Genomic DNA, 21,505 nt, shown 5'->3' on the forward strand with positions numbered 1-21,505 from the left:
TTGGAATCAGAAACAAGGAAAGTTGAAAAGAACTGATGTTTTTGTAACATCATTTCTACACCTAAAGTAGACTTTACTATTTAAAGCATGATAGTATGATAACAAATCTCCCTTTTTCCTTGTGTCGCCATATCACTTAGCCTTTCAAAAATAGCTAAGACTAGATTAATAAAAAATAAAAGTGTGTTTGAGACTATGATCTGGAAGTCACTTGTGTAGAGGTTCAAGAGTATAATGATCAACAGCAATAATGCTGACGTCTGATAGTTCAGGAATGTGAATCACAGAGTGATCAAATAAAAGGTCTTAATGGAATGTTTCAAACTAACGCTTTAAAATCTGTAGAGAATTAGGGAGAACTTAAATAACTCCATAATGTATAATCTTATACTAATTTTGAAAGTTTAACCAAGATCATAAACATATATAATATTTTGCCACTAGGAAAAACAAATTATTTATTGGATGAAAGTAGGAGTGAGGAAAAGAAATTTAATAAATAGAGCGACAAAATGCCTCTCAGTATGCTAGGAGCATGGAAAAATATTGGAAGAGATTTCAGAACAGCTCTTTTGGGAAGGTCATAGAATATATTTTCTAAAAAGTATTTGATCTAAAGAGAATGCATGTTCTTCAAGCAATTAAGCTGCATAAATTAATGCCACATTGAAAAGCACAATGTATTTGTGCTTCCTTAAGGAGTTTATTTTCCTGTCCCTATGATGATATTTCTCCAGCAAATCTGTGCTGCAGTGTTTGGCTCTTATTGATTATTTTCCTCTTTCCAATGGAGCTTGAAATAAACATTTTTGTTAGAGCTCTGGTATGGTTCAAAGTACCAGGAAGTTAGTCACATTTCAACTTCTGGGATTTAACATTAAATCAGGAGGGAAATACAAAGTCTACTTAGAGTTCTTTGTTGTTTGTGAGTACTCATCTCACTTGGTTAACTTTTTAGTCAGAAAGGCTTTTTTTCTACTTGTACCATCTCACAAGACTGAAGATGTACTCAAGATATGCTTGGTATATGCTTACAATGAAGGAATCTCAACTGAACTTGAATTGTGGTCACGCAAAAAGGTGGAGGAATCCACCATGGGGGGAGGGTTATGGGAGGGGTGGGAGGAATCCCAGTACCTATAAAACTGTGTCACATAATACAATGTTATTAATAAAAAAAAGCTAACATCAAATTTTAGCTTAGAAAATTATCTTGTGTATGACATCATCTTCTCTTACACTTCTATCAATCTCTGCATTTTTTGCAATCTCTGTTTGGTTTAAAGATTCTACCTCTTATTCCTTATAAATAGTATATTTCCCTGAAAATACATTAATAAAATTGAGATTCACAAGTAACTAAATGTTCTAAACTTTATGAGGTTTAAACTATTGTTCTTCAACTTCATTGGCCAGTCTTCCCCTAGCAGGCACTGGGGGTCCATACGTATGCCAGTTAGTGTGCTGATTGCTCCAATTCCCATTCAGCTCACTGCTTGTAGCTTAAGAACGCAGTAGAGGATGAAGTCTTGGAACCCTGCACCCGTGTGAGAGACCCAGAAGAAGCTCATGGCTCCTGGTTTCAGATCATCTCAGGTCCAGCTGTTGCGCCCATTTGTGGAGTGAACCAGCAGATGGAAGATCTTTCTGTCTCTGATCCCTATGATCTGCCTTTCCAATAATATATATACATATTTTTCTTTAGCAACTTCTAGTTATAAAAACCTCATATGTCCTTAAAAAATGAAAAATCAGAAAGCAACACTCTGGCAGTACAAAAATATACAGCTGGAAGAGATTAGCACCAACTAGATCTGACAACGTATTCCCAGTCCACATCCTAAAAATAAGAGCATATTCACAGTAGTAAGCCATGGTTTTTATATGGCCAGAACTAGATCTCTTCCAAAATCAGAGCTGAACATTCTGGAAAGCTGACCCAAGGATCCCAAAATCTAGCTGTTTCAAACATCTCGATGATCAATGCCAAATTATGCAGCACAGTACTGAAATGATCCACAGCTCTACAACAATAGCTACCAGGATTTCTCATTTAGATTATGGTCAGGGTAAACTGTTGTGGGCTAAGGAGTATATAGTGCTCATTAAGCTGAGCAGTAATAGGAACTGGGTTTGGGGCTAAAAAAGACCTCGACTAATTGGACTCAGCTGCATGTAATTGCTTGGCTAAAGGACTTGGGGTAAGAAGAGGTGAAAGAGTAATAAAGTGAGACTTCGGAGAGACTTCTACCATCGCAGGTCTCCTGTTGGTGCTTCATCCCCAGACCCTCTACCTGTCTGTGTTATTGGCTCTGCTGGCTGAAGCAATAAACCACAACTTATTGCGATCTAACAGGTGGAGGTGCCATCTACAGATCCCACATCTTTAACACAACTGGTAGGACCCTCAGTTATATAAGTGGTTGAAAAAAGACATCTACATGTTTTTACTACTTTCCCTAATTGCTTTCAACATTTTAAGATGCTTTCAAGTGTTTAAGAAGCAAACACAATGAAATTGAGAATGATGACAAGTACTCTCAAAAGCTCCTTAGATGTTTGCTTATCACTAAATGATTTCCAATGGACACCTGTAATTATTCGATACAAATGATTCCTCTTTTAGTGTTGTCCTAAATTCAGAAGTTGGTCAGTTAGCAAGGCCTGTGATTTCTGTAATTATAGGAGCTTTAAAACTTCAGCCAATCTAAATGTGCAATTGAATTTTCGTGGTCCACATTAACCTCGTTTAAGTCATAAAACTGTATTAGGGCTTTTGTAATTATGTCTTAGTGACCGAAGCCAGGGTTAACTCCCTAATAGGCAAACATTACTTCAAGTTACTTATCAGCCACCTTCTGCCTATGATCATTGTCCTTTGTATCTTCCAAATTGAGAGTCTCAAACCCATTTGTCAAGTGTATGTACTTCCATTAGCTTCTTAACTAGCTTGGCTTGTTACCAATGTAAGCTAACTGGAAATATCCAGACAAGGTTCAGAGCAAGCTCCCAGACAACCAAATTCCAAGTCTAGTTTCTTCCTAAAAGATGCAGAAGTGCTAATGCTCTTCCTCTCAACTTTCCTGACATCAATTCTCCCTTGCTGTTTGGAAGGTTAACGAGACCAACTTGGAAACAGTGTTTAGGATCTTTAGCTTACGACATGGTAGACACTGAGCTCTCAGTGCAGTGTGTCTCATCCTTCATACTGAAGACAAGTCAGTACGACGTCATCCAAAACTATCTCAAAGGAGCACATTTAAGGAAACTAAGCAACATGCCTTTGCATTACGCTTTAATCTAATTGCACAGAAGTCTTGAAATTACAGTGCTTCCAATTTCTAAGAGGAAAGTGATGCATATTCATGTCTGCACTGTTACATTTGAATCATATCGTGAATGTTGCAATGTGATGAGTCAGTCTAAAATTACCACGCAATACCTCAAATTATAAAATGGAAGCAATTTTTAGTGCCTTGTGTTAAGATATCATGTTATCAATAAAGCCATTTTATAGAAAGATTTTGTTTTTGCCAAGGGGTATTGGGGGTTTTACAATGTACCAGGTTGCTGCCATAAAATGTTGCTCACTAAGTTACAACACAAACTGAACTGACTTCAACTCCTAAAAAATTGGTAAAATCTCCTTTCTCCAGACTAATCTATAATGCCTCATTTGTGTTTCTTGCAAGAATTTCATAACCAGCTGCCTTCCATGGGATAAGCACAATGGCTAACAGTGTGTTCATCTGACTATTACACAATTACACTCTATAAGAAAATGTAAGTATGGCTTCCAGTAGGAATGATATACCTGGAATTAGTATCAAGTTCATAGATTTGAGTTTGCAAGGAAAAACAGGCTTTCAAGTTAAGCAACAATTTTAACCAAAACTTTAATCCCCAAAACATTCTCACAAAAACATATTACAAATGATAGCATGAAAAAAATTATCTTGCACAGTAACTCAAAGTTGATCTCTACAATGTATCCTTAAACTGGCAAGACGTTGCTATCTTTTGAAATCTCAATTTTCCCAATAAAGACTGTCATGCAACAGCTTTGCATACTAGATTTTAATTACATAAAGAATTTATAACCTAAGTGAAGGTAAATGTTCTTGAAACTTACCAGATTCTAAATCAACTAGGCAACCTCTGCCCAGGATAAGACTAGCTGGGTTTTTCAAAAACTTCTCTAACCTATTTTAACATACAGCATTCATTTTACCTGCTGGCTTGCATCACAGCAGCTTTTACAAACTGCCTGCTTATCTAAAGCTGCATACTAATACATCAGCTATGAAAAAGTACATCTTAGTTCAATTTTTGACAGTGTTATTTAGCTGAGTAAGATTTAGGTCAGTCTATGCAAGACTAAAACTCAAAATTAAATTCAGTCTTGCTTAGGGGAACATTGTAAAGTAACAATTCTTGGTATTATATGCCTCGTGTGATCCATTTCAAACCATAGAGAATTTTTGTGTGTCACTGTTCCAACAGACAAACGAACATGTAAAACACGTAAAACATCTTAAACACGTAAAACATTTGAACACCTAAAACATCTTAAAGGTGCATCAAGCTCATGAAGCCTCAAACAAAACTTGAATTTTCTGTACACATTCCTGGCAAACGGAAGTTGTTTTCTGTGCACCACTTCTCTTGCAAACTGGTCTTCTGTTTTCTTTCATTTGACCTAGATCGGCTTCCAGATCTAGGGAAGGATCAGGATGCCTTGTGATTTCTCTCCCAGGACAGTCATCTTTCTGTTCTCTTATCTCTAAACAGGGACCTGCTCCAGCTGCGAGAGAAGGTTCTTGGAAATCTGCGTCGAGGTGGAGGATTTCTACAACAATCGTCTCGAGGGCAACGGCCCCCAAAGAGAGGTGAACTGCTATTTCGCCTCCTTTATTCTCCATTCGACTGCTCCACTCTCACACGACAGCCACATGGTGTTCTTACATCTGGCTCGCGGACAGCATCAGCCATCAGCCGCAACCCAGGGGTCTTCGAAGTCAACAAAAGCAAAGCCAGGAGGGTTTCTTGCAACCCACACACTTCAGCGTGGCCAAAGGTTCGTTACAATTCAGTCTTATTGCCATTGTTTCCAAGATTATCTAAGTAAACCTTACAGTCCAATGGACAGGAATCACGAGGCATTTCAAAATGTTAGGTAAGAAATGTGGAGGTTCAATTCCACACGCTCCAAAAGATCTTCTCCCTCCGCTGAGGCCTGACTCCTACAGATTTCTTCTCCCACCCGGTGTCCATGAAATGGCGGCCAATACATATATGTTTTTAAAAGCTAAAACTATAGCATCTCTCTGACCCTGCTCCATCAGTGTATCTCACACTGAAGTTGGGTAAGGTTGTGCATTTTTAAAGATATGGATAGATAGATAGATAGATAGATAGATAGATAGATAGATAGATAGATAGGAACCAGGATAACTATCCTAAGGTGTAATATAGATATATTTGAAAAATTATTCTTGTGCAAAATAATGTATTCACTAAGAAAACACTATTTTTTCATTCGGGGTTAGTATAACACAGGATGATATAATTCTGCTCACTACACCTTTCTGATTTGCCCTTTCTAAACTTTCTACTGCAAATCAGTTACTAGATTTGCTTCATCAGTTTGTGACAATTCCAACACCTAGTCCATTCCTGACAAATGGTGAATAGTGCATATTTAAAATATTGAAATTTGAAGGGTTTTTTTTTCCCACTACAAGCAGGTGAACTAGTTATGCTCAATTCATGAGGTAAATGTAACATTACTCTGCATTCATATTGGGAGAAGAGGGTTAATCAGTGTTCTCAGAGGAATGACGATGGTTGCTTGGTGTGCAGTTTGCAACAATGTGTGTCTCTGCTATAGAACCCTGACTAATCAGTTGCCAGAATTACTAACGCTGCCAGGACTATGACGGATGCCACTGATCGCTGCTTTACCGCTGGTCTCTCTTTGGTCCGGAATCCTTCTGGGTAGTGTACACAGAAGCTTCAAGCATGCTGAAAAAAAAAATGAACAGAAAACCTTCATGATGTTTCTCTTATAAGGATTTTTTTTATTTGCCTAATTCAAGTGAAGACTGGATATTAGCAATTAGTCAGGATGACAGGAAGTAGGATCTTTATGAATGCAAATTAATTGGAATCAGCGGGGATACTGCAAGAATGCTTTTTTGAATGATTATTCTTAGTGTTAGCTGGCAAAAAAGGGGGAAAAAATTAAAGTCTGACACTTGCCTACACTGTAATTGTTGGGTTGGGGACAAGAAAGGATACCTGGAGGAATGACCACATCCTTGAAATAGGTCTGATTGTAGAGACTGCGTGGCGAAATTGAAGCCAATCGGTTCCCTTGAAACTGCTATAAGGAACTGCAATTGGCACTAAACCAATTGGCTGACTGAGAGTGAAAACAGAGTAGGCAACAAAGTAATACCCTCACAAACTAATGCCCCTACAGAGAAATACCTGCCCTAGGATTTGGAGTCTTTATTCAAACAGGAGATATTATTTGAAGGAGAGTGAATGATGGCATGGTGACTTTGGCAGGATTTCAGAATCTCCCGTGTTTCTCTTCAGCTCGAGTATCTCCAGTGACAGGTACCCATATACATGACACAAACCAAAGCAGGCAGCTGAGAAAGGCAGGCAAACTATAAAGGGTGATGTGTGCCTTTAACGAAAAACTACAGGTGTAAATTTGGCCTTCCCAAAGTAGAGATAAATATATGCATTTCTCAGTGGTGCTGAGAAATCGCTGTGAATCTAACAGCAATGTCACTTCAAATTACTTACTGCTTGTGTTAAGGGAGGCAAATGTTTTATTAATAAACAAGCAGTTACAGCACCATTTGTTCCCAGCTATCGGAGTCTAGGAGGGCAGAGGAGGCCAAGCTGAAACATCCGACCAAAAAAAAAAAAAAAAAGATTTATCACTTTGGAGTGACTGACAGGCCTGGTGATGAAAGAACCTTTACTTTGCAGCTTCAGTGAGCGACTCAGGAGGTTCCTCTGAGTGCAGGCAGGCAGGCAGGCTCTTGGGAGTCCAGGTTTATCAGGATGGATAGTTTCCTCATCAGAGAGAAGACAAGACCAGCAGGATGGGGTGAAACTAAAGAGGAGGGTGGGGGGAGAGAGAGTGAGCGAGAGAGAGCGAGAGTTACTGATACATTTGGTATACTTCATCTGGTGCAGAGTGTAATTTAGGAACTGCAGATTTATCCATTACTAGTGGGTTAATAACTAATCAAGTATTGCAAAGACACTTGGAAGATAGTATGATTTATATAGATGTTAAATAACAAAAACGCTGGAATTTAACGGAAGATCACAACCAAATGTAGCCTGGGTAACAGAAAGGTGGCAAGGCTCGTGTTGTGGAGGTAGCTGAGGTGACAACTGAGACCCTTCTCATAAGCCTCGACTGGATTTGAAGGCATTTTGCTGACTTGGAAGTGTCTAAATACCTTCACGTTGCTCTTATGGGGAGCATTACAATTCACCAGCTGCTCCTGCCTCGCCTGGATTCTTGCTGCTGCACCAACATCAGTCTCTTCATGACTCATTGATTTGACTGCAAGTTCTTTATTAGGGACTGCGCTAACTAGGACTCATCACTTCATCACTGTAGTAGAGCTGCGATAGCCACTATCAAGACATCCAGCCATTGCTACCAGCAGAAACTTGCCTTCTGTTGGAAGTGCTGAAAATTCACACAGGCTTGCTCCGCTTGCCCCTTCTGAGGCTCCCACCTCTTATCTGTCCCGCACCTGGGGAAGAAAGACTTCACTCCGATGATGCTTCATCTTGTAACAGTTCTTTGAGTGCTCTAATTCCCAAAAGTCCTTTTGATATTTCAAGATCCATAACATGATATAAATAAATAAAAGATCCATATTTCTTTCTTTCTCCACCTATTGTTGTTACTAGAATTGACAAAAAAAAAAATTGAAGAGAGAAATAGCTCCTCCCATTTAGGAAATTTAATGACAAGATTATTCATCTGTCAATTTTAGGCTACTCAATGAATTCTCATTGAGAAAAACAGCTGTAGGCAGCAATATTGCCACAGTGTATTCTCAAGCAAGCACCGATGTCTTTGGAATGTCTGCCCATAAATATTAATTAGAAAGGAGAAACAAGACAGCAATGAAGCAGTTTCTATTACTGCTCTGGCTCATTTTCAAGTTTGTTACAGTTTATCTGACTTCGCTTTTCAGAAGCCTTTGGAACAATCTGTCTTAGTCTATTTCTGTAGTGAAGGTGTCTGAAAGACCAAATTTAGTGGTAAGACCTGAGAAGATTTTGTTTTCTTTCTTTCTTTTTGCCAATCTGAGCTTATGATGATGCAGAAAGGAAAAACATTTGGTTTTACCTGTTTGGCCAGATGGTTTTATGGACAAGCTGTGATGGGAATTCCCAGCACTTTGTAATTCTAATTGCGACTTGCTTCCCAACAATTGGGAATTCTAAAATTTCTGAATTTTAAGTACTCAAGAACCCAGATAGTTTCCATTAGACAGAGAACAAAAAGTGCAAAATGCAATAGTTCTTAGCCATCCAGAGGAAGCACATGGGCACACCTATTATTTGCAGCGTTATTAGCATCCAGAGCCAGTCACCCAGGGGCCTCAGCAGTATATGGAGTGCCTGAGCTAACTTCAGAGTTCATTTCACATTTTGTTGGCGAAATTTGAACAAATGTGATTGTCTTCCTGATTTTTTCCCTGATTTTTAATTTCATTGGTACACATTTTACTTTTCATGTTAAAATTAGTATGGACTTTATTTTGTCATACAGAATCATCAGCCAGCAGTTACAACTGAATTTTGAAAACACCATTAAGCGATAGCATTTATATTCATCTGCAGCTGCCATGATCATGTTTTGCTTTTTTACCTTCATTTTTAATTTTTTGTTTTTAGGACATGAATGGCTGGAACTAAAACATGAATTGCTGGTAAAATGTAAGGACTATCGACATAAATGATAGATGATGCACAATTAAAAGAGAAACTAACTGAACAGAAACAGTACATTTGAACGTTCATGCTGAACTATTGCAAATATGGAGAAAAACCTCCACCATCCCCTTCATCTATAAGAAAATATCATAATATACATTCTAAGCTATAACCTTGTATCATCAAGCAAATAATTGATTTAACTTACAAAGGAAGAAGTACAAGTAACAACAGACATAAAAAAAAAACTTGATTTGGTCACAGGTTAATAAAGGAATGCAAGTTAAACGTGAAGGTGATATTTCTTTGTGAGTCACATCAGCAAAGATTAAATACAGATGATATCTGCTGTTGCCGAAGGGGCAACAAGCAGGCATTGCCAGTTATGCTCATGGAGACAAATTGTTGCAACCTTCCTGAGGAATATTCGGAAACAAAAAAAAAATTTGCAGTTCTTTGATTTATGATTCCAAATGTAAGAATTTATTTCAAGTAAGTCATTCAATGTGTTCAGACAAAGTTAACTTCCAGGATTTTTAATTAGAGAAAATTAGCCATGAATTTTTAGTTGCCAAAGAGGAAAGATTTTACAATATTCTAAAAACAAGTTATGACACATACATCTAAAATAATACAAGGTAATGAATAAATCATATGTATAAACTATTTATTAAAATAAGATGCGGTTCAGGAAAAACATAACAAAGAAGTGTATTATTTTTAAATGACCAGGATTTCTTCATTTAGGACTAGAAACACATAGAATATGCACATATATTTCTAATAAATTATGATAAATGCTGATTATTAAGTTGCAATTAACTTTTAAATTTACTACATTTACTTCTTTTTCCTTATTTTCTTTATAAAGATTTATTTTTATTATTTTTTTATTGGAAAGGCAGATACACAGAGAGGAGAGACAGAGAGGAAGATCTTCCGTCCGATGATTCACTCCCCAAGTGAGCGCAATGGCCGATGCTATGCCGATCTGAAGCCAGGAGCCTCTTCCGGGTCTCCCACGCAGGTGCAGGTTCCCAAAGCTTTGGGCCGTCCTCTGCTGCTTTCCCGGGCCACAGGCAGGGAGCTGGAAGGGAAGCGGGGCTTCCGGGATAGAACTGGGGCCCATATGGGATCCCGGGCGTGCAAGGCGAGGACCTTAACCACTGCGCCACCGCACTGGGCCCTCTTTCCTTATTTTCAATAAAAGCAGGGTACTTGTCTGTTTTCAATAAATAGAAAATTTAAAAAACATTTTAAAAATAGAGAAAAAATTTAAAAATAGAAAATTTTAAAAAGGGTGTTGAGTGCCCAGCCTGAGGATGGAAAGTAGAACAGACTGGGCAACGTGCCTGGCCAAGCTTTGCAGCACATATCTAGATCTGTGGATGCACTAAGGTGGACACGGTCCTCCAATAGACCTTGGAAAGATTTTCTGAACACTGGGAGATGAAGCTTGCAACATCCCAGAACTATCAGAAACAATCAAATAACTCCCTTGGAACGTTCTTCTCCACATCGGGCTCTCTAAGGTGTTGTCAAATGATTATTCCTTTGTACTGGTCAGAGAAATGGACCAATATGATATGAATGTGCAAGAAGGGTACGTCATCAAAAGAATTAGTTCATGCCATTTTGGAGATGGGAAAGTCCAAGTCTGCTCCAAAGGTGGGCATACTCAAGTGGCAGGAATGCTGATGGTGTGTTTGTGTGCCAAAGGCTGCTGGCCTGGAGAGCCAGTACTGCTGAGGAGGTTCAATGTAACATGTAACGTGCTGAGGAATTCCCCCTGGTGGAAGCCACCCATCTATTCAGGACTTAATTGATCAGAGGCGGCCCACCCATGTCAGGGAAGGAAGTCTTCTTATTCTCAAGCTCCTGCATTTTAATGCTAACTTATTCTAAACTCCTAAGTTGACACACAAAAACATTCACTAAATTTTATTATATATTTCTAGATGGTTCATTACAAAGTTATCTAAGTATTTTATTTCACTTATGTGCTGACTTTATTTTACTTTATAACATCTGACACATAAGCCTTGTAGGCATGCATGGAGGACCATGTGATGTTTCAATAGATGTGTATATTCTATAAAGTTCAGTTAGTTTAAATATATCTATCTCCGTAAACAGTTAACATTTAATAGTGGTTAAAGTGGTAACAATCTTATTCTAGTTTTATTAAAACAGAGATACAAAAATAGAAATATATATAGCATAGTAACATTATCTGCAGTTATACTGTTGTGCAAAACGATCTAAAAATTTCTTACTCTTATAGAAGTGTCACTTAACACCTGACAATTTCCATTTCCCCATTCCTTGCTCCTCCCTTATTCTCCATCTTAAATGATATAGTAACTGACATGGGCAATCAAGTGAGGGACCTTTGAGTAATACTTGTATTTTTTCCCCCACACCCTCCTCATTATCAACCATGGAAGTAACCAGTTTTGCTAAATCAGGAAAAGTGGCTGTTTGGAGTCATCTTACAAAAGTACCTACTATCTATAGTGTCATTTAGTTTTGGCAACAGTCTCAGGTTCACACCCCACTTTCTCACTCAGCAAACAACGTGGGATGCCTGAACTGCCAATCCTCTTGGTGCAGCCTGACTTTGTATTTGCTCCTTTATTTATTTACTTAGTTTTAGAAGGTGATAGCTAACTGTGATTATGGGGGCCACAAGCTAATTTTTTATTGGGTTTCCCCTAGAAGAACTTGGAAACATTTGCCTTCATTAAAGGTGCTGTGAATCTGGCTTGATGAAGAATATATGGCAGCAGTAGCCTCTGGGGACATGCATAAGAAACACATGTAACCAAAGACAAGGCTAAGTGCTTCTCTAGTCCTATTTTCTATTTTATTCTGTAGATCTAAACCAAATACCTGTACTCATCATGAGACTGGCATTTCAGGAGGGTGACATCCTTCCTCTGTTCAGAAACCTTGAATTCAGGGCATCCACTTTACTATGGGAGCAAGCTGGACCACCTCCACTAGTCTCCAGATGTTGCCTCCTCTGTAGCTGGAGGCTTGGCATCCATACTAATATCAGCAAGGTGTTCGGGAACAACATTGTCTGGGGGGCCTCATGATATTTAACAGAGTTACAAACCTTGATGATTAGGAAGAGATTCCATGGCAGAATTCCAAATGCCTGCAGGAGCACAGAATGTTACCTGATTTCCTCCGGTGAGAAGCTGACTTTGCATCTGCTCCTATAAACTGAGGCAGCCACTAGACTTACAGAGCTATGGAAAAGTGAGATTCGGATGTGTTTGTTTCTCTTGTTAAAAAGCAAGTCAAGTTCTGTCTGTGTCCTATTCAGATGGAAAAATAAACAGAAGGGCAAAGGAAGTTTTACAATATTGTTGAGGTGATTGGATTTTTTGTTTATTTGTTCGTTTTCTTTAGAATGTAAGGAGGAGTCTTTATTAACCAAGCTTGATGAATGCATCTCCTGTTCCACTTCAGGAACCACTGCCTGGATTGTTTTCTAAGAATAAAAACGTGAAGACCCTTACCTTGCTATATTCACTAAAATTAATAAAATAAGTAAATATTAAGCCTTAAAATTAATAGAAGGACTATAAATCATATAGCTCAATACTTGCATCATACAACGTAGGAGAATTTTCTAAGAAGTTAAAACCAGAGTCAGGCAGTATGAAGAAAATCAGTTTACATTAAAAAAAAAATCTGACGTTTCAAAGCATTTCTACATGATAAACTGTTTTCAGCATACATGTAAGATATGCATTAATGTCATCTGACAAATCATTTACAAATTTTAAACATAAAGACACTTCTAGATTAGTGAGTAAAAGAGGCTGTCACAGTGGCTCAGTAGTCGCCTTCTCCCGCAAGCTCCAACATCTCAGATAGGCTTTGGTTGTGTCTTGACTGCTCCACTTTTCACCCAGCTCCCTGCTTTTGGCCTGGAAAAACAACAGAGGACGGCCCAAAGTCTTGGGACCCTGCACTCGCGTGGGAGACACAGAAGCTCCTGGCTTACATGGGCTGAACTCCAGCCATTGTGGTCATTAGGTGAATGAGCCAGCAGATGAAAGATCTTTCTTTCTGTCTCTCTTTCTCCGTATTTTTCCAATAAAAATAGGTAAATCTTTTCAAAAATTAGTGGGGAAAGGACATAAAGAACTACACAGAATGCAAAAATGTGCTCTCTTTCTCCCTGTGTTTTAGTGTCTCTCTCCACCACCCCATTTTCGCTTCGTGTCATTTGAGTGCACTATAGTTGTTTTGTCCTATCTCCCATGCTGTTACCGTTTTGTGGAGACAGGAGCTACTTCTATTCGTCCATTCTGTCCCTCACTTTGTAGATGGCATATACTATACTGGCTGACACACAGAAAAGTTAAATTAGGATGTGTGCAGGATGAAACCATTTGACATTTGACCAGGAGCCAGGGGTTGTTAAATTGGTGCAACACTTCTTGAGTCCCTGTCTTCTCTTAGTTGCCCACAAAGCTGTTCCCCTTGCTGGGATACTGGTGTATGTACACACATTATGAGTCCTGTTCAAAATTAAGAAAAATTTCCTTGCTGTATTTTATTTCTCTGACAGAGAGACACACAGAGAAAATACAGGATGGAGAAATCTCCCATTTATTCTTCACACACAAATGCCCTTAAAAGCTGGCGCTGATCCTAGTTGGAGGAAGAAGACAAGAACTCTTCCCCCACAGAGAAGACAGGCACCCCGTGAATTTACCATAACCTGCTGCCTCCTGGCGTGCTGCTTCTCTGAAAGAAAGAGTGGGACCAGACTCAGACTCAGACAGTCTGATGTGAGGGATGGCATCCCGAGCTATTCCAAGCGCTCACCCACATAGTAAGAGTTCTGAAAGGAAACCACAGTTCTCAGTTGTGATGCAAGCCTTTCTCAGATGTTAAACTCAAGTTCTGGACAGCTTTTCTTCTGCTGTATTAAATTTCAGTTAGCTTTAAAAAATTCTTTTCACAAATAAAAATATTATTTAAAAATAGAGATAAAGCAAAAAAGCCGAAGAGAAGGGAGTATCTCCCCCGAATGTCTAAAGATGACATTTATTAAGACTACCATACATCTTTCGGAAGCTTTAAAAATAATCACTTTATGAAAAAGTATTATAACATATAAATCATGTTCTAGCATACTTTTCCACTTGATACATTGAAAAACCCATTGCAGACCATAAGTATATATCTTTACTATCACTTTATCAGGTTTGTATGCCACTGATGTTAATTGACCTGCTTGGTGTTTTGTGGGTTATTAAGATAGTAAAGTCTTCGTTAACCTGTATGACAGAAAACAGGACTGTTGATAAAATTTTGAATCAAGAAAGTAAACATGAATTTTAGTCCTTGTCATTTTAAAGAAATTGCTTTGATAGTAGTAGAAAAGTAATAGTGATGTGGAAACCGTGTATTAAGTTAAAAAAAACCCATCCAGGGCCCTGGCGCGATAGCATAAGCGTTAAGGTCCTTGCCTTGAACGCGCCAGGATCCCATATGGGTGCCAGTTCTAATCCCGGCAGCTCCATTTCCCATCCAGCTCCCTGCTTGTGGCCTCGGAAAGCAGTCGAGAATGGCCCAAAGCCTTGGGACCCTGCACCTGCGTGGGAGACCCGGAAAGAAGTTCCTGGCTCCTGGCTTCGGGTCGGTGCAGCACTGGCCGTTGTGGCCACTTTGAAAGGGAATCATTGGATGGAAGATCTTCCTCTCTGTCTCTCCTCCTCTCTTTACATCTGCCTTTCCAGTAAAATAAATAAATCTTGGGAAAAAAATCTACACTTCTAAGACCTGAGTTGATCTCTAAAAACAGAAAACATAAAATGTATCTTGAAAATGGATAGTTAAAATGCTTCCTGGGATGCCTCCACGCAATATCAGAGTGTCTGGTTCAAGTCCCTGCTTCTTCACTTCTAAGTCAGGTACCTGCTAACCCACATCCTGAGATGCGGCAGACGATGAAGGAGGTGTTTGGGCCTTTTCCCTTCCATGACAAATCTTGTTTGAGTTTTAGGCTCCTGAATATGAGCTGGCTGAGCCCTGGCTGTCACAGGCATTTGGGAATAAGCCAGAAAGGACTGGAAAATCTTTCTCACTTCCAATCTATTCTCTCTCTCTCTTTCCAACAAAATGAAAATAAATACTTTTTTTGAAGATTTATTTATTTTCATTGCAAAGTCAGATATATAGAGAGAAGAGGAGAGACAGAGAGAAATATCTTTCATCCGATGGTTCACTCCCCAAGAGACCTCCATGGCTGGTGGTGTGTCCATCCGAAGCCAGGAGCCCGGAGCCCTTCTGGGTCTCCCACACGGGTGCAGGGTCCTAAGGCTTTGGGCTGTTCTTGACTGCTTTCCCGGCCACAAGCAGGGAGCTGGATGGGAAGCAGGGCACCCGGGGTTAGAACCAGCGCCCATATGGGATCCTGCCACCTTCAAGGTGAGGACTTCAGCCAGTAGGTCATGGCGCGAGGCCCAAACACTTAAAAAAAAAAATCTCACATTGGCATAACAACTTGACGTGAAATGTCCTTAGTTGAATGGATACAGACATCTGAACTGGCTTAGATTAGCAGCTTCCATGAAATGTGTAAGTAGAGTGTGTCCTCACAACTGATTTTTGAGTTAGGCTTTTGTGTGCAGTCTGTATTTCACTGAGCTGCTTATTTATGTTCCTCCTAGGAGTCCTGTGATCAATTAACCACTGCAACTGATCCACAAGTCAAAGAATTTCTGAAAGGACTAACAGTGTGGCACAGTTGAAACGGTCACTGCCCGTGACACTGGTATTATATACAGGCTGTGGTCTATGGGCCAGTTGCTGTAGCTCTAACCTAGCTCCCTGCTAATGGCCTAGGAAAAGCCGTGGAAGATGACCCAGGCATTCCATCTGCTGGCTTCGGCCTGGTCCAGCCCTGGCTGTTGTGGCCAACTGTATGGTTAACAATTTATGGAAGATTCTCTGTCTCTCTCTTTCTCTCTTTCCTTCTATCTCTTCCTCCTCTCTCTTGCAGTAACTCTAGCTTTCAAATACATGAATAAACAAGTGTTTATCTGGGCAACAGGCAGGCTCTTCAACTTTCAGGTACTTGGCTCTGGGGTGTTTAGAGGCAGGGGAGTAGTTGCTTGGCGTGTGAAAGTTTGGTAAAAGAGGTATCTGGGTATAACGGTTGGTTTTACTACCAAAGCAGGGTTGTAGGCCAAGTGTTTGCTGTATTCAAGGATTGCCTTTCTTAGACACAGTCAGCCCCTCCATGAATTTACATAAATTCAGGATGTCAAAGCATCATAAAGTATAGAAAATTCATGCATGATTAATACAGTCATTTTCCTCTAAGGCATATCAGGAAATTTCTAGCATTTTGCTCTCATTAACTATAGACCACCTAGCAGTTGATTAATGCCAAGCCCATGCATTTGTGCAAATATTAGGTGGAACAAATACATCTCATTAAATTATAACTGATCATGACTTAAATTTGTCTTCTATTTATTGAAAAGGAATTCACTCCCTCAGCATAAACTGCAAGCTTATTGGGACACAGAATGATGTGGTTGTGTAAGTCTTTCTGTACAAAGGTGATCTTATTTCAGAAAAATCCGTATGTTTCTCCATCTGGATTTTGTTGGAATTTAAATCTCATTTAACCTGGGACCTGCAGGCAGTAATCAATGCTATTTGGGGCTCTCAGGAAGATTGGCATCAGTTAGTGAGGCACTGTCCCAATTTCAATCATTGCCCAACTTTCAGGCGGGCGAAGTCTGGTTTCTTCACAGTAGGAAACCAGTCTGCTATGCCAACAAAATGCTACCAGCAATTTAAGATCCATTTCAGGGTCCTGTGTTTTTTCTTTGGTTTTTTTCCCTGTTTGTGTGAATGATCTCCTGGACTGTAGTTCTGAATTGGAATGCTATTCTTATAACTTCACCACTGGAATGCCAGTAAGCTGTTACAAGAATGTCTAAACTGCTCTGTCTTTATGGTTTTCTTCAGTGTCCCCTCAATTAAATGGCCTTTAATTTTTGTTTTCTCCATTTGTTCTTTTGGCTTTATAGGGCCATAAGAAGAATGTAGATGGTTCCATAATTTCTTTGATCAATATAGCAACTAAGTGTTGCAACACTTCTGTCCAAAGCCTTGACTGCTACCTGCATTTTATCCTCATTTTCCTACTGGGGACAATTTGGGTAATTTCACTGCCACACGCTTTGTGGATTATGAAAGAGCCAGTTGCAATTGGGTGCTATCTCTGCTTTCCTCAATTACATAAGCGACTCATAGTTGAATCTGTTTCCTGGGATCCTCGTACCTATTGTCACATCAGTTAGGATTTTAAGAGGAAACAAATGGTATGCTAAGATGAGACAATTAGGGAGAGTTTGACACAGATGTTTTTAAACAAAAATATGTGGGAAATAAAAAGGTATAGAGCAAATCACAGAATTGGTAACAGTGGAGGCCACAACTATCTTTAAGCCTGAGGCTTTGGGGAGAGGGCAACTTCAATATTCAGATCTCACAGTTCAGGGTTTTTAGCATGAGATTTGAACTCTTGATAAAGTTGTGAGTTTGTTCCAGAAGTTCTGACACTTTAAACAAGTTACGTATTTTTATATTAGCAGGAATGAATTTTCATGTGTGCAGCAACCCTTAATCAGCCTCCTACCTATGAGCTTTTTTGTCAAGGGGCGTGCATTTGAACAAATAGGAATTGGTTTTAGTGTGGCTACAGGGCACGACTGTGATAACTGATCTATGCAGAACTGTGTTGAAGAATCCAACTTTGTTTTCATCTTATTAATTACACTCCACACCATTGTGTCTGCCTGAAGTGAGTCCTAATACAGAACTGCTCACCGCATGTCTTGCCTGGTGGCTGCTTGCCTTTCATCAGGCGGGATGGGAAGAGCAGCAGCAGTGGCTACAAAACCAAACTTTCTGGAGTGCATTTGGAGCAGCTGGGATGAGTGGGGGACCAAGGAGTGCTTAGGGAGGTTTCTTTCAAGCAGCCATGTGAACAGTTATGGATCCATATAATCTGGCTGTCACAGAAGACTCGGGAGAGTGGCAGAGAGCGGTGGCTCTCCTTGGGACCCAGGATGGACAGATGCTTGCTGCTGTGCTGCAAGGCCTGAGGTTGGACAGGACTGTACATTACAATGCATTTTTGATAATGACACAGAGAATCAGAATTCCAGTCCTGAATCTGTCTTTAATTGCTATGTGAGTGAGGTCAAGTCATTCAGCTATTCCTGGGAGCTCGTTTCCTTATCTGTAAAGTAGGGATAATTAGCTCTGCCCTATCTCCCCAGAAGAGATGTGAGTACCAAGTAAGAATGCTAATGATTGTGAAAAAATTTAAAAATAGGATAAGGTGAAAAGACACCATTATCACCCGTACCAATAACATGTACTGAATTACTAGCACCACAGTGCTGTCCACTTACACAGGTTGCCGAGTCCCTTCCCCTGAACTTGGTCTTTTTTATATGGAACTATTAAACTCCCTTAACTGCACTCTGTTCTAATTAATTCTCACCATTTATCTTTCCATATCACATTTTACTTATTTCCATCTCTCTGGTCCCTTTGTTTTCTGTATTTTGTCTCTTGGTTTTCATTCTAGCACATGTTCTCAATTTCTTTCACTGTTCTGGCTTTGCTTCCTAAAGTCAGTTCCTTAAGAAGTTCTCTGCCCGGCGCAGTGGCGCAAGTGGTTAAGGTCCTCACCTTGCACGCCCGGGATCCCATATGGTCGCCGGTTCTAATCCCGGCAGCCCCGCTTCCCTTCCAGCTCCCTGCCTGTGGCCTGGGAAAGCAGTCGAGGACAGCCCAAAGCCTTGGGAACCTGCACCCGCGTGGGAGACCCGGAAGAGGCTCCTGGCTTCGGATCGGCATAGTAGATCTTCCTCTCTGTCTCTCCTCTCTGTATATCCGCCTTTCCAATAAAAAATAATAATAATAAATCTTTAAAAAAAAAAAAAAAAAAGAAGTTCTCACTCAGGCTTCTTACGGCTGTCTCCTTGGGATTACCCACATCCTGTCCAGTTCTTCCCATTTTGCAGTCAGTGACATCACCTCCTCCCATCATTCCAACAAGTCATTTGGACTTCAGACAAGATACGTTCTTATTCCTCTTCCTCTTTCCTTCAATCCCGTGGCACATTTCCTTATCCTCCCAATATGGTAGTTTTTACCTCTGTCATATCTGTATCCTTTGCTACAGCTTACCTTGGGTCCCAAGTCTGATAACCTGCTTTAGTGTTTGGATTCTGTTTTCAGTCTGTTTTCCTGCCAATATATCCTTCATCCTTTTGCCAAACTGATGTTTTTGAAACACAAATTTCATTGTACTTGTTTTCCGGTTTCACATGCTTTAGTATGACATATTTATGCAAATTAACTTCAAACACAACACAGGTGTCCACACATATCATGATTCAGTTCCAAGCTGTCTCTCTCCTTACTGGATGTTAACTGCTTTAAGGTCTTGAACTCACTTGAGAATATTAACAAGCAAGTAAATGAATAAAATAAATAGGTAAAAATTATGGAATAATTTACACTTATTCTTGGAACGAATTGTTGCTCCTTTTAGAGACCGTCATACTCCAAAATCACTTCTGTCATTTCTTCACACATACATGTATTTTTTTAAATTAATATCTGCTTTTTTGTTTATTAGACACATAGTAAGAAGGATATAAAGACAGATCTCTTGCTAACTGATTCACTTCCTGCAACAATCAGGCTGATCCAAGCCCAGAACAGGAGGCTGAAAAACAGCTTGGCTCTCCAACGTAGAGGCAGGGACCCCAGTAGTAGAGCCATCATCTGCTGCTCCACTCCATTCCTGCATTAGCAGGAAGCTGAAATCAGAAAGAAGCTGAGATTTCAACCCACACATTGGTAGGGAATGTGGATTTTACATGAAACGTCTTAAGCACTGCACCAAAACCCACCTGCACATCTAGTTTCTTGGAGCATCCCAGTGATGTGAGTTCTTCATGACTATGTCTTAATACTTTTCAGGCCAAAAAAATCTTACATTTTCTTTTCTGCTGAAAAATCTTGTCTTTCAAATTTAATTAAACATTGCTACCACTGTCATCTCTGAGCCTGTGTTTTCTAGCACCAGAGGGCCCTGAAAGATCTCTTATCTACCTTCTGTCCAACAGGGTCTTTGCCCATTTTATGTAAATAAGTGACCCTTGTTAGATTGTTTCAGGCTTAGATTGTTTACACTGATTTTAGTTTTTCAGTTCTTGGAACTATGGCTGGTATATAATGCTATGAGGTCTTACATGGACTATTCTTACTTCTTTCTTGGTTATTACAGACTTTACAGATTTCTTAAGAATATTAACAAAGGGAATCACTTTTTTTGTAATCTTGCTTTAGCATCACACACCATTTATTGCTCTTATTATTTTAACATCTTTGTTTCTTGATGTATGGCTTTTAGCACCACATAGTAGAGCTTGACTTGAGGTAGTTTATCCCCAAACCATCACCATCCTTTAACATATAACACAAGGCAGCATCAAATGTGGGAGATGAAGCATCAAAAGACCCAGTTCTATTTCTATCTCTGCTATGAATTATGTGGTATAAGACAAAGTATTGGGTTTTTTTTTTCTCCCTTTGGTTTAACTTCAGATTCAAAATGAGGGATCTGGGAAATTTCTAGGATACTTCATTTTGAAAGACCATGTTTCTCAAAATTTCATGTGTCTCAAAATTTCATATACTTTTGTTGTGTATTTGACTTTTCCAGTATACAATTCAACAGCTTTTGTGCAAAATAAATATTTTGTGTTGCCATTCCTTTTTTTTCTATGCATGTTACTTAAAACATAATAGCATATGAATAAATTCTAAACATCATCTTATGTGATTAGTGAAAAAGACTGATGTAACAAAGATTAATAAAATCTTTGTTTGCAACCTCAAATCTGTATAGCAATGAATGAAGTATGTGCCATTAGTACATACTTGGACATCCCTAAAAAAGGCCTACCAAGAAGGGCTAGTTAGTCTGCCAGACTTCTTTAGAAGTGTGAATTTTCTTCCATATTGGGAAGTGATGCATTCTGACTCTAGAGAGTGAAGGATAATTTTTAACCCACTCTTAAGGATCCTGTATTGTGGTGTAATGAATTAACCTGTCACCTCTGATGCTTGTATCCCATGTGAGTTCTGCCTCAATCCTTGGTCGATCTACTTGCTGTCTAGATATCTGCTAAAATGCTTGGAAAATCAGTGGAAGATATTACAAATACATGGGCTCCTGGCATCATATCACATAGGAGACCTAGATGGAGTTCCAGGCTCCTGGCTTTGTCCACCTCTCCCTCTCTTTCTCTGTAACTTTGCCTTTCTAGTAAATAAAATAACATTTTAAAAAGATACTCAAGAATTTCTTGGACTCAAAATTACTTCTTGGAATTTTATCTATTTGATTTCTCTTGTTTATGTAATGGAAAATATTCTGCAT

At 39.3% G+C, this 21,505-nt stretch overlaps 1 pseudogene; it reads right to left on the reverse strand.

Annotated features, from left to right (window-relative positions):
- Nucleotides 1-4,596: 4,596 nt before the first annotated feature.
- LOC121154011 lies at nucleotides 4,597-5,163 on the reverse strand (annotated as a pseudogene).
- Nucleotides 5,164-21,505: the final 16,342 nt, after the last annotated feature.

The sequence above is a fragment of the Ochotona curzoniae genome, unplaced genomic scaffold (genome assembly GCF_017591425.1).
Source record: "Ochotona curzoniae isolate NIBS_2020 unplaced genomic scaffold, NIBS_Ocur_1.0 contig_2723, whole genome shotgun sequence".
NCBI classification, from domain to species: domain Eukaryota; kingdom Metazoa; phylum Chordata; class Mammalia; order Lagomorpha; family Ochotonidae; genus Ochotona; species Ochotona curzoniae.